The sequence below is a fragment of the Populus trichocarpa genome, chromosome 13, assembly GCF_000002775.5.
Source record: "Populus trichocarpa isolate Nisqually-1 chromosome 13, P.trichocarpa_v4.1, whole genome shotgun sequence".
NCBI classification, from domain to species: Eukaryota; Viridiplantae; Streptophyta; class Magnoliopsida; order Malpighiales; family Salicaceae; genus Populus; species Populus trichocarpa.
The window spans coordinates 11030542-11043042 of record NC_037297.2 but is presented as its reverse complement, the minus strand read 5'-3'; the positions used below and the strand labels follow the sequence as shown (position 1 = coordinate 11043042).

Here is a 12501-nt window from a genome sequence, read left to right as displayed (position 1 = left end):
GTGTGTTTTGTGCATCTACACAATGAGCTCATGATATGACCTCCTTTAGTGTTGATTGTTTAGTGATTTCTTTGGAAATATACACCCTACTTTTTTTTGTTACTTTTTATTATTTTGTATCCTCAAAGTTAGAAAAATTATTTCACACAATAAGCTCATGTGGGCGTTTCACGAGCCTAGATCATTTAGCAGATGTTGTGTGAATTGTTCTAGAATATGTTCCCTGAGTTCTTTGAGAATGTTCATTCTTATTTTTATTCTTTTTATCTTTAATTATATGAAAATTAAGATTTGTTTTTAAAAAATTCAAACATAGGGGATTGTTATTTCACGCAAGTCGTAGCCGATGTTAGTGTGTTTAGTATATCGACACAATAAGTTCGTGACATGACCTCCTTTAGTGTTTATTGTTTAGTGATTTTTTTGAAAACATCCACCCAACTTTCTTTGTTTGTCTTTATTCTTTCTATCTTAAATTTTACAAAAAATATTTTACACAATGAGCTTATGCCAGTCTTGACTAGCGGATATTTCATGAGCCTAGATCATCCAACATATATTGTGCATATTTGTCTTGAATATGTTCTCTAAGTTCCTTATAAATGTACATGCTTATTTTTTTATTCTTTTTACCTTTAATTTTGTCCATTTGTTGGTTCAGTGGACCAAAAACTTATGCATACTCTCGTGGCAACACAAATATACAAAGAGTTTGAGAATTCAAATGAAACATTTGAAAATTAGCAAACTCATTTAAATTCTTAGTTTTATATATTGTTGATAGCTAGTAAAACAAGAATGAGTTAGATAGTATGTTATTGTAGTAACAATTATTTTTTAAAGTGATTTTTATATAAAAATATATTTTTTTAAAAAATTAATTTTGATATCAGCATATAAAAAAATTCAAACACAATAAAAAATTAATTTAAAAAAATTAATTTTTTTTAAATATAAAATGAGCTCTTAATAGGTTTATTCCAACTAAGTTTTAATAGAAAGTTGAGTGTACTTATTAATATTATTTTTTAAATTATTTTTTACTTATAAATATATTAAAATAATATATTTTTTTATTTTTAAAATTTATTTTAATATTAATATGTTAAACAATATAAAAATACAAAATAAATTAATCAGATTTTTATTGAGGTTTTTGAACCTTCAGTCCACACACATAAGCTTCTGAAACTTAAAGAAAATGAGAGGCACCCCGTCCCTGTGTCAGAGGACTTCAGTCCACATTAGCTTCAGTCCACATTAGCTTCTGAAACTTTAAAAGCTTCTGAAACTTTAAAGAAAATGAGAGGCCCCCTGTCTCTGTGTCAGAGGACTTCAGTCCACATTAGCTTCAGTCCACATTAGCTTCTGAAACTTTAAAGAAAATGAGAGGCCCCTGTCTCTGTGTCAGAGGACTTCACAGTTGCTACTTAGAGGAAGAAGAAGAACAACAAAAGAGACCGACACTCTCATCCCCTCAATTTCTTATTGCACAAACATTGACAATAAGACCATCGATGGGCCACAAAGTCCAAGGGTCAAGATTTTCGATCGGGAATTCAAACGAAAACAGGTAAAAATCCAGTCTTTCTCTGTAAATTTATGATTTGAACATTTTGGTATTGTGGTATTGTGGTATTTTTGTTTTTGTGTTTTTTGCTTGTTTTCAAATTCGATATTGTATATCTGCTTCTGGGTATTGGTCCAATTGTGGGGTGGCTGCAGCGTGACCGAGCTGCGTGGTTGATGAGGCCAAGTGATCCTTTTGTGGATGCTGTTGCTGACAATTTGTTGGATCGCTTGGAGGTAGTAACTAGTTACCTTCTTGTCTACTGTTGTTTTTAAGTATGTTTAGAATGCTATAGTATTAAGAAATGAGAGGTTTTAATTTTTGTGAAGTTGCATTTTCTAGTCGTGGTGAGTTTGAGAAGTTTAAATTTTGAAGTTTGATGAGTTTTGCTTAGTTCCAGATTGTTGATTCCGTTTGTTGTGTGTTTGTGTTTTGCAGGATTGCAAGAAAACATTTCCTACCGCGCTGTGTTTAGGAGGTTCTTCGGAAGCTGTCAGACGTTTGTTACGTGGTCGTGGTGAGAATCGATTTTAAGACTTTTCCTGCTATTTATGTGTTTCAATAACTATAGAAGATAATTTGAAAATTTTTAAGGTTGTATTTCAAAATTTTTGAGACATGGGTGTTCAGCACTAACTGTGAGGTTGAGTGATCATGAATTAAGAGGTTCAAAAGAGGGGAGGGATTCGGTTGAATGGAAGTCTAATCAGAGATTTTGGCAGTTGATAAGACAATACTCGAAACACGTTTTTGATGCCACAAAGTGGTATTTGAAAATGAGCATACACATAGGAAAAGCTGCTATTCTTTCTCTACTCATTTTCCTTCGCTAGGCATGATCTTGTAAATTATATCATAAATATTAAACTTTAATCTTGTAGCCACTTTAAATGCCAGGCTCCATTGAAAAGCTTGTCATGATGGACACTTCAAATGACATGGTTCAATTATGGAAGGATGCTGAAGCTGCTCAACAAGATTCAAATCAGAATATCGAAACATCCTTTGTGGTGGGAGATGAGGAGTTTCTACCTATAAAAGAAAGGTCTGTAAGTGGATTTCATCTATTTGGTTCTTGTGAAAACTAGTCATCAGGAAGAACTGGTTTTAAATGTTATGTTTTGTATTTGACTATGAAGTTCGGTAGATTTGGTTATCAGTTGCTTGGGACTCCATTGGACAAATGATCTTCCAGGAGCCATGATACAGGTATGCACTTCTTTATTATGACTTTCTTTCAGCGTTAGCATCTTTTTCATCCATGATATCCTCCAGAATTTGTAAATGCATGTGACATTAGGAGATGGAAACCATTAGAATTATTAACCCAAGGAGAAAAAAATGAAGCATACATGTTTGCCATGCAGATAGTAAGATATAGAAGTGCTTTCTATGCGCTACTCTGAAAGTTATCTTCAATTTAATTATAACTCCAAAAACTTTTCTATTTTTTTATTCTCTGAAGCATAGGAGAATAATCTCTTGATAAATCAAGTTATAAGACTGTAAAATAAGACCAAAGCTGTACTTCATCATAAATAATTTGACATTTCAGACCACCAACAGTAGTCTGAAAGGGCATCCACTTTTAATGAAAGTACAATGGATGTCTACAACAACCACACACACAGAGCAGTAGACGTGTAAACCTTATTGCTCCTCTCTTTATAGCTGTGTTTGGTTGTTATCGTGATGAAATCTCTCTACTTGTCATTTTGTTTGAAATCCTGATGTGGTCATGTCTATGACACTTGTCCATTTCATTGGTTTTCATGACAGTGTAAACTAGAATTGAAGCCGGATGGCCTATTTTTAGCAGCTATTTTGGGTGGAGAAACCTTGAAGTTGTCTCTTCTTTTTTATATTTTGATTGAAAGTAAACAGTATGTTAACCAATAAGTTTGCCTACTGATTTTTCTGCTTGCTGACATATGTGTAGGGAGCTTAGAATAGCATGCACTGTGGCTCAAATGGAGCGTGAAGGAGGCATTAGTCCTCGCATATCACCTCTGGCTCAACCTCTGGCTCAAGTATGTATGTTGTCACTTGGTAATTACCATTTGTGAACTTCTTGAGATAAGGGGTACATATATCCTTAGGAAACTAAACACATGGTTGTGTTGCATACATATCTTGAGAGGGTAACATCTACCCTAAAATGGTATCACTGAGCCAACTTATTTTTTGTATCATTCAGGTCTGCGATGCAGGCAATCTTTTGACCAGGGCAGGCTTCACCCTTCCTGGAGTTGATGTTGATGAATACGTAGTTAGGTATAACAGTGGTGAGAAAATCTCTCAACATATTGTCTTGTAGTTTTACTAGCCAAGCATGCTTGATGATCTATGCTAGAACTAACATGTCTCTTTTTTAACTGCATGGAATATTAATTTTAGTTTCAACGCAATGGTTTTTCATTTGAATAAATTCTCCACCTCTAGTCATTGTTATAAAGTGCTCTTTCATTCTTGTTAACTGTGGTATAGCTCTGGAGCTGATATAGCACCTGCGCAATGGGTGAAACTAATGCTCTTCTGCAAAGGAACAATGTAAGACGTGTAACAATTGAAGTTTTCCTTTTGCGTCGTAAAATTGGATTCAATCATCAAATCTTATTGGAAATTCTTTTTGTTTGTGAATGAAACCAGGTCCTAATGAGACAAACAACCCTTGGTATTGCAGCAATTTATGATTCAATGTATGATTACTTTTCTTGGAGGTGATACCCCTTTTCTTTCTTTATCTTCTAATAGGAGATAACAAAATACATCGATGACCTGCATAGGTGTACGTAAATTATCCATGCATATTCTATTGAAGTAACAAACAAGTTTAAGTAGTGATACACTTATATTATTTGCGATGGATTTTTCATTTATGACGTCGAAAAGGTCTTCCAATGATAAAAATTTCTTCCACATTTCTTCTCTCATTCATATACAATCATTGTAACGCAACATTGTTAATGAAACAATAAACAATTCAAAATTAAGAGAGTAATAATTCAAAAGTCAGATATTATAGACAGTGATAGCTTAAAATTGAGTAACAGTTCAAAATTAAGATTGTAATAGTTCAAAAATAAGATATTATTGCCAATAACAGTTCAAAATTAAAACAATAACAATTTAAAATTAAGACATTAACAGTTCAAAAGTCGGATATTATAGACAGTAACAAATCAAAATTAAGAGAGTATAAGTTCAAAATTAAGACAGTAACAGTTCAAAAGTTAGACATTATACACAGTAAAAGGTCAGATTTTGTTATCATGTTTTGTACTTGTCCTGTTGAATTTTGTTAATCAAATTCAATGTGTTTTTCTTCAAAAGTTTCACTAGTTAAAGATCATTATTCAGTTATGGTAGCTTAGTTTTTATGACGTTTTCATCCTTTTTAGTTTCTGTTTTTTCCTTCCTCCTTTTCCTTATCTATTTCCTTCATCGTCATTTCTCTAACAATGTTTACCATTGATCTGGTTTTAGGGACTTCTAAGGATAATTTTTTTTGAGCTTATTTTTCTTTTTTTGCCATTTCAAAAGTTATTTTTGTTACCTGGCCTTCGAAGTCCTTCCTCTTTGCTTTTATTTGAGCATTCTCCTTGCTTAATGCATTTATGATTCCCATATATTCTTTTCACAACTTTTCAATTTCTGCATTTTGGAAATTCTTTTTCTTTTCAAGTCTCTTGACCACTTATTCGGCTCTTTTGAGTTGATCTTTCAATTTCTGATTTTCACATTTTAACTCATTCTTCTTGTTTAATGCTTTTATGATTTTCATATATTCTTTTCGTAACTTTTCAATTTTTGCATTTTGAAAATCCTTTTTCTTTTCAAATATCTTGACCTTTTCTTCAGTCTTTTTGAGTTGATCTTTTAATTTCTGATTTTCACATTTCAACTCATTCTTCTTGTTTAATGCTTTTATGATTTTCATATATTCTCATCGTAGCTTTTTAATTTTTGCATTTTGGAAATCCTTTTTCTTTTCAAATATCTTGACCTTTTCTTCAGTCTTTTTGAGTTGATCTTTTAATTTCTGATTTTCACATTTCAACTCTCTTATCTCTTTTTTCTTCTTATCCTCATGTTCAGCAGAAAAAAAGCTTGCGCCACATTTCTTCTTCCAACAGCTCCACAACTTTTTGAACACCCAACAACAAAACTTTTTCTTCTGTGGGCTCTAAGTATAACTGAAAACTGCATGAATGTGTAGACTGTAACATTATTAATGATACAGTAACAGATGAAATTGAAAAGGTAACTGATCAGGTTGAGATTGTAATGCATGAGGTTGAGGTATTAATATATTAATACAGATTGACATTTAAAAATTAGATCAGATTGACATTTACAATCAGACAGTAAAAGTTCAAAACTCTGAAATTCTTGCTTACACTTGTGTTTATGAATGGTTTTTTCCTTAATTCTACTTCCAAATGCAGTAAATTCCATTTTGCACACCTTGATATTCTTCCTTCTTCAATTGGTTCAATGATTTTTGTGTGCTCGCAAAACCAATACTGCTCATTTGAATTTTCAATGTTATTGAATTATATTTGAACAAAAGCAATTAATATTTGAATTTTTGTTTTTCTTACCGGAATCATCATCATGCAACTAATTACTTCGGATGCCTCTTTTTCATCCAATGATTTTTTGAAAAAATCAAACATATGCTCTGTCCAGTTGTATTCCGCAATGCTATTCATGTCTTCAACATATTCCAAGTATGCAAATGGGAGATTGCTTCCATTGTTTGACAGGAAAAGGGACACAAGAATTTTCAGGACCAAAACTCTGCACATGTCTCGAACATTTTCATTGGTGAGTTTTTTTACTTTCTATGTTTTTTAGTCTTTTAAACACATTATTTATTTCTTCCTTTGTCAACCTTTCTACTTTTAGAAAACTCCTTATTTCAAAAACTGTCTTGTTTCTCATCCTTGCAGCCTTATGCTTATTGAGATCTATTTGCCTGTTTTCATCTCTGATTCCAAGTATCAATTTGATGTCATGTGCATATATTTTCACGTCTTTATTCTTAATCCTGAAAACCTCTTCATCTTTGACGAATGTTTGCAAAATCTGATATGTAGTCAGGTCATTTTTTCTGCATAGATGCTTGTCTATACTCCCTTCCAAGATATTTTCTATCAGTGTTCAGAATGGTGTTTTAATGAGTTCATTTTTTAGTCTTTCTGTGATGTTTGCACTCTCAAACTCCCTGACTATCGCAAAAAAATTTGATTTGATTTGAATTTGATTTGTTGTTAGGTGTTCAAAAAGTTGTGGAGCTGTTGGAAGAAGAAATGTGGCGCAAGCTTTTTTTCTGCTGAACATGAGGATAAGAAGAAAAAAGAGATAAGAGAGTTGAAATGTGAAAATCAGAAATTAAAAGATCAACTCAAAAAGACTGAAGAAAAGGTCAAGATATTTGAAAAGAAAAAGGATTTCCAAAATGCAAAAATTAAAAAGCTACGATGAGAATATATGGAAATCATAAAAGCATTAAACAAGAAGAATGAGTTGAAATGTGAAAATTAGAAATTAAAAGATCAACTCAAAAAGGCCGAATAAGAGGTCAAGAGACTTGAAAAGAAAAAGGATTTTTAAAATGCAGAAATTGAAAAGCTATGAATAGAATATAGGAGAATCATAAATGCATCAAGGAGAATGCTCAAATAAAAGCAAAGAGGAAGGACTTTGAAGGCCAGTTAACAAAAATAACTTTTGAAATGGCAAAAAAAGAAAAGCAAGCTGAAAAAGAGTTATCCCTAGAAGTTCCTAAAACTAGATCAATGGTAAACATTGTTAGAGAAATGAAAAGGAAGGAAAGAAAAAAGAGAAGCTAAAAAGGATGAAAACGTCATAAAATCTAAGCTACCATAACTGAATAATGATCTTTAACTAGTGAAACTGTTGAAGAAAAATGCATTGAATTTGATTAGCAAAATTCAACAGGACAAGTACAAAACATGGTAGCAAAATCTGAATTGTTACTATCAATAATGTCCGACTTTTGAAATGTTATTATCTTAATTTTGAATCTATACTCTTTTAATTTTGATATGTTACTGTCTATAATATCTGACTGTTAATGTCTTAATTTTGAACTGTTACTGCCAATAAAATCTAACTTTTGAACTATTACAGTCTTAATTTTGAACTATCTTATTGTCTCATTAAAACTGTTGCGTTACAACAATTGTATATGGATGAGAGAAGAAATGTAGAAGAAATTTTTATCATTGGAAGACCATTTCGACGTCTTAAATGAAAAATCCATCGCAAATAGTGTATCACTACTTAAAACCTGTTTGTTACTTAAATGGAATATGTATGGATAATTTACGTACATCTGTGCAGATCATCGATGTATTTTGTTATCTCTTGTTAGGAGATAAAGAAAGAAAAGGGGTATCAGCTCCAAGGAAAGTAATCATACATGACAACATGATTTGGGTAAGTTATTAAATTATATGAAAAGATAAAATTAACAAAGTATTACTCAAGCTAACATAAATTATTATTCTTTCAGACACGAATAATTCATGAAGACACGAGGAGTGAAGTAGACCTACACCTGCAATAATGTAACAACCCTGATTTTCTACATCGTATTTTTCGTGATATATTGGAAATTTTCAGTAAATTTTTTTTATACAAGTTCCACTGAAATTTCTACCAAAATTTCAGCAAAATGTTTTCTATACTAGGAGGTCCCAAGTTATCGACAAAATTATATTACATTTTCAATTTTATTTCACAACTCGATCCAATCATCCTGTATCTTAACCCAACTCATCATTATCAACATAACACGTTTCATTCAATAACATTATACAATTTAAATTCACAAAATAAACAATGCATAATTCAATTGTTATAATATCATTATATAAACTATATCTTGCATAATAACATCATATAACGTAATTCAAGTGAAGGATTTGATTTCAACTATAAACATACATGGCTAAAGAGGTACATAGAATTACAAGCATTAGATTAAAGTCATATATCCAAATTTACATGTTAATATTACATTTCAAGTTTTAGAAGATAAGTTTCTTAATTTAAAAATAATTACATGGTTGAAAGCAAAAACTAACTAAACTAAGTTTACTTCTAATGTGACCTTGATGGATTAGAAATATAGAAATTAACATGGCCATATAAAATATAAAACGGTAGTAACAAATAATGATAGATAATAATTTTCATTGAATTTCTTTTGATATATAAAATTAGGCATAGACCTCTTTTATTACATATATTTTCAATCTATTACCAATATCCATATAATATTCTATTCTATTTGTTGAGAATAATTTCATCTTGAAAATCTCATCACAACTCAATGGTTTCAAATACCATCTACTTATGAATCAATTCTCACTTGATACCAAGATTTTTCTCTCTTGGTATTATTAGTTTATCTCATTCCTTCGAGATAACTAATCAATACTTTCTTTCTTATTTTTCAGAAGGTAATTGCCGATACTAATGAATCTCATTAGTATCATTAGTCTCCCAATATCGGGGTAGACTAATCAATTTCATTCAAGTGCCGATATCAATAGAACCGATTGATATCATTAACCATTCTTACATCGAAATAATTAATTAATTCTTATTCATATTTGGTTTACCATCAAAGTTGTCAATGTCAAGAACCATTGACATCATTAGCTTCCTTACCTAGAGTAGCTAATCACACCAGAAATGGTTGTTGATATCATTAATTACTCCTGATCTAGAATAGTTGATCAACTTATCTTTTTCATTTAACCAAGAGAAACTATGCCAATGTTAGAAATCTTTACAAACATCATTAGTCACTTAATTACTCGGGATCGACTAATCAATTTAAGGAATGTTGGCACCAATGGAACCCAAACGATACCATTAGCTATTCAAATCTGGATAGCTAATCAATGTCTTCTCAACCTTCCATTCATACTGATCCCTTTTCATTTTTCTTATTAACATCATATACATTGTAACCACGGTTGCCAGGTATCATTCATACACAACCTTAGTTACCGATACTACGGTCACTAAGCATCATTCACATAACCTTGGTCACCCTCATCACAGTGCCAAGCACCAATTTATGCCCTTAGCTACCCTCATCATGATGCTAAGTATCATCGTAATGTATTCTTAGCAACTGACACTATAGTGACTAGTTATCTATCATTTCTACTTTAATATTTGAGTCATTGTGTATAACCAATCCATATCGAGGTATGTAAGATAATCATGTCTATTTCAAAGTTATCATGGCTAATTCGATACCTATCAATGTATGCAAGGTAATCGTACCTATTCTAAAATAACATAATTAATTTGATATATAACAATGCACACAAGGTACTCATATTCGTTCAAATATTAACCTAACTAACTTGATCCATATCATTGTACCCAAGATACACATGTTCATTCAAACATTATCCTAATTAATTGATCTATATTGGTGTACATTACTCTTATTCATTCCAATAATATCATCACAAGTTTGATACATATCATTGTACGTAAGGTACTTGTATCCATTCTAATTATATCATAACTAGTTGATACACATCAATGTACATAAGGTACTCATATTCTTTCTAATATTTATCGAAACAATAAAACAATAAATTTTGAAATTTATCAATAAGTTTACAAAAATTAAAAAGACAAGGTGTGATGCACCTACCTGTTTCCCCAACTGACTGAGTCCCTTCAACTACTAACAACCCTGCTTTAGACATCTTTTCTATTTGAGAATCAAGAGATACAATCAGTATCCTTTTATAATTTTATCAGAATGTGCGTTCTCATACTATTGCAATATCATTCACATGAATTCATCACCATATTTTCATTTCATTCTTGCTAACCCAATTTAAACATACGTTTCAGTAAGGTTAAAGTTTCTCCTAACTCAATTAGAACTAATACAATCCAAACGATGAAGTTAACCATCATTATATCATGAGACACATACCAACAAATAAGAGTATGTTAAGGGATAGATCTTCATAGATCGAAACAAAACAGAACAAAATTGAAAATTGACAATATATTGTTTACCAATGAATAACTTCTCGTAGGATTTTTTAATCCCGATCTCCACCGTGTAGAATGTAGAGCTCATCAATATGATCAAATATCCAAAATTGAGCAGGATCTAACGGTGGACGAAGAAGGAAACCGCCAGCGATCATGACTGACCCGTAGACAGGTTTTCCTTGAAATGTTGCGAGGGTTATATCCCTCACTAAACTAGAGCCTTCAAATCCCAACAGTTCGATGTTAGAGGGTGGTGAGGAGCATAATATATTGAAACCCTAACTCAATTCAACGGTGAAATACATAGATATAGCCGTTTGTGATTCTGCTCTCAAGGTACTCTCTCTCTCTCTCTTCCTTTCATTCGACCGTCCTAGGTATTTTCATCATAATTTTGCTATTTATATAGCAAATCTATCCATATTTACTACAACACCCTTATATCAAGTTTGGGTATCTTTTTCGTTCAACCAAATGTCTTTTCTCAGTCCGCTTTTAAAATACCATGCGAAAAATCTCTCTCTAAAATTTCTTTTCTAATAATTCAATACTATTTCATTTTATTTTATTTTAACTAACCCATCTCATTTCTGGTTCTAAATTTTCAATAATTTTATTAACATTATAAAATTTGATCGGGGCTTTACAATTTACCACCATTTTTATTTTATTTATCGCTATTCAATTCGTCACGGTGAAGTCTTTTGTTGGGGTTTCACAAAGTTACCACCGAGTCATCCGTATATTTAAATATTTAAATTATAAATTTCTGGAGTTTCATAGCCAAAGATCGCCCTTCTAACAGCGTCTGAAGCCACCTCTGCTGCTCCTATATGTCAAGTAATGTCTTCCCCTAACTATGAACCCATTGCATTCTCTGATGCTGACAGGTATGAGGCTTGGTATGGTGCTATGCGAGATGAAATTCAAGTCTTACGCTCTAACAACACCTGGTCCTTGGATTCTTTACATCCTTCAATGAATGTTATTGGCAGTTGGTGGGTGTATAGGATAAAACGCTATGTGGATGGCAACATTGAGCAATATAAGGCAGGATTAGTTGCTAAAGGTTTTACTCTGCAAGAAAACATTGATTACTCTAAGACTTTCAGTCCTGTTATTAAGTAAGCGACCATCAAATTAGTCTTATTAATTTCATCGTAAGTTAAACAACTCCTATCACTCAATGACATGAAGTAGAAACCTTTAAACAATGCTAGATTTGACAGTAATACTTGTATTTTATCTTGTTTTAGTTACACAAAATGATTATAAGATATTTTGAGATAAACAATGCTAGATTGCTAAATATTTTATAAGGGTGATAGGGAATCCCAATAACCTAGCATTTTCATTGTTTTAGTTGAAAAAAATGAAATACATGAAGTTGAAACCTTTAAACAATAAAACAGAAACAAATCAAAGGACCGACCATAATGAATGAAATTTGACAGGAACACTTGTATTTTTCCTTGTTTTAGTTACACAAAATGAGCATAAGATATTTTAAATAAACAATGCTACATTGCTAAATATTTTATAAGGGTGACAGGAAACCCCATAACCTGCCATTTTCCTTGCTTTACGTGAAAAACATGAAATACATTAAGTAGAAACTCTTAAACAATAAAACAATATCAATTCAAAAGACATAGAGTAATAAATGAAATTTGACAATAACACTTGTATTTTTCCTTGTTTTATTTACATAAAATGAGCATAATATATTTCAGATAAACAATGTTAGATTGCTAAATAATTTATAAGAGTGATAAAGAACCTCATAACTTGCCATTTTTCTTATTTTAGTTGAAAAAGTAAAATACATGAAGTAGAAACCCTTAAACAATAAAACAAAA

At 31.4% G+C, this 12501-nt stretch overlaps 1 long non-coding RNA gene and 1 pseudogene across 1 annotated transcript; both read left to right on the top strand.

The window, feature by feature from the left end:
- Positions 1 to 1378: 1378 nt before the first annotated feature.
- LOC18104328 (putative methyltransferase At1g22800, mitochondrial) lies at positions 1379 to 7723 on the top strand (annotated as a pseudogene).
- Positions 7724 to 10726: 3003 nt separating this feature from the next.
- On the top strand, positions 10727 to 11951 carry LOC127904176 (uncharacterized). The gene is made up of 2 exons (XR_008057067.1): positions 10727 to 10978; positions 11533 to 11951. It is a non-coding gene; the product is annotated as an uncharacterized LOC127904176 (long non-coding RNA).
- Positions 11952 to 12501: the final 550 nt, after the last annotated feature.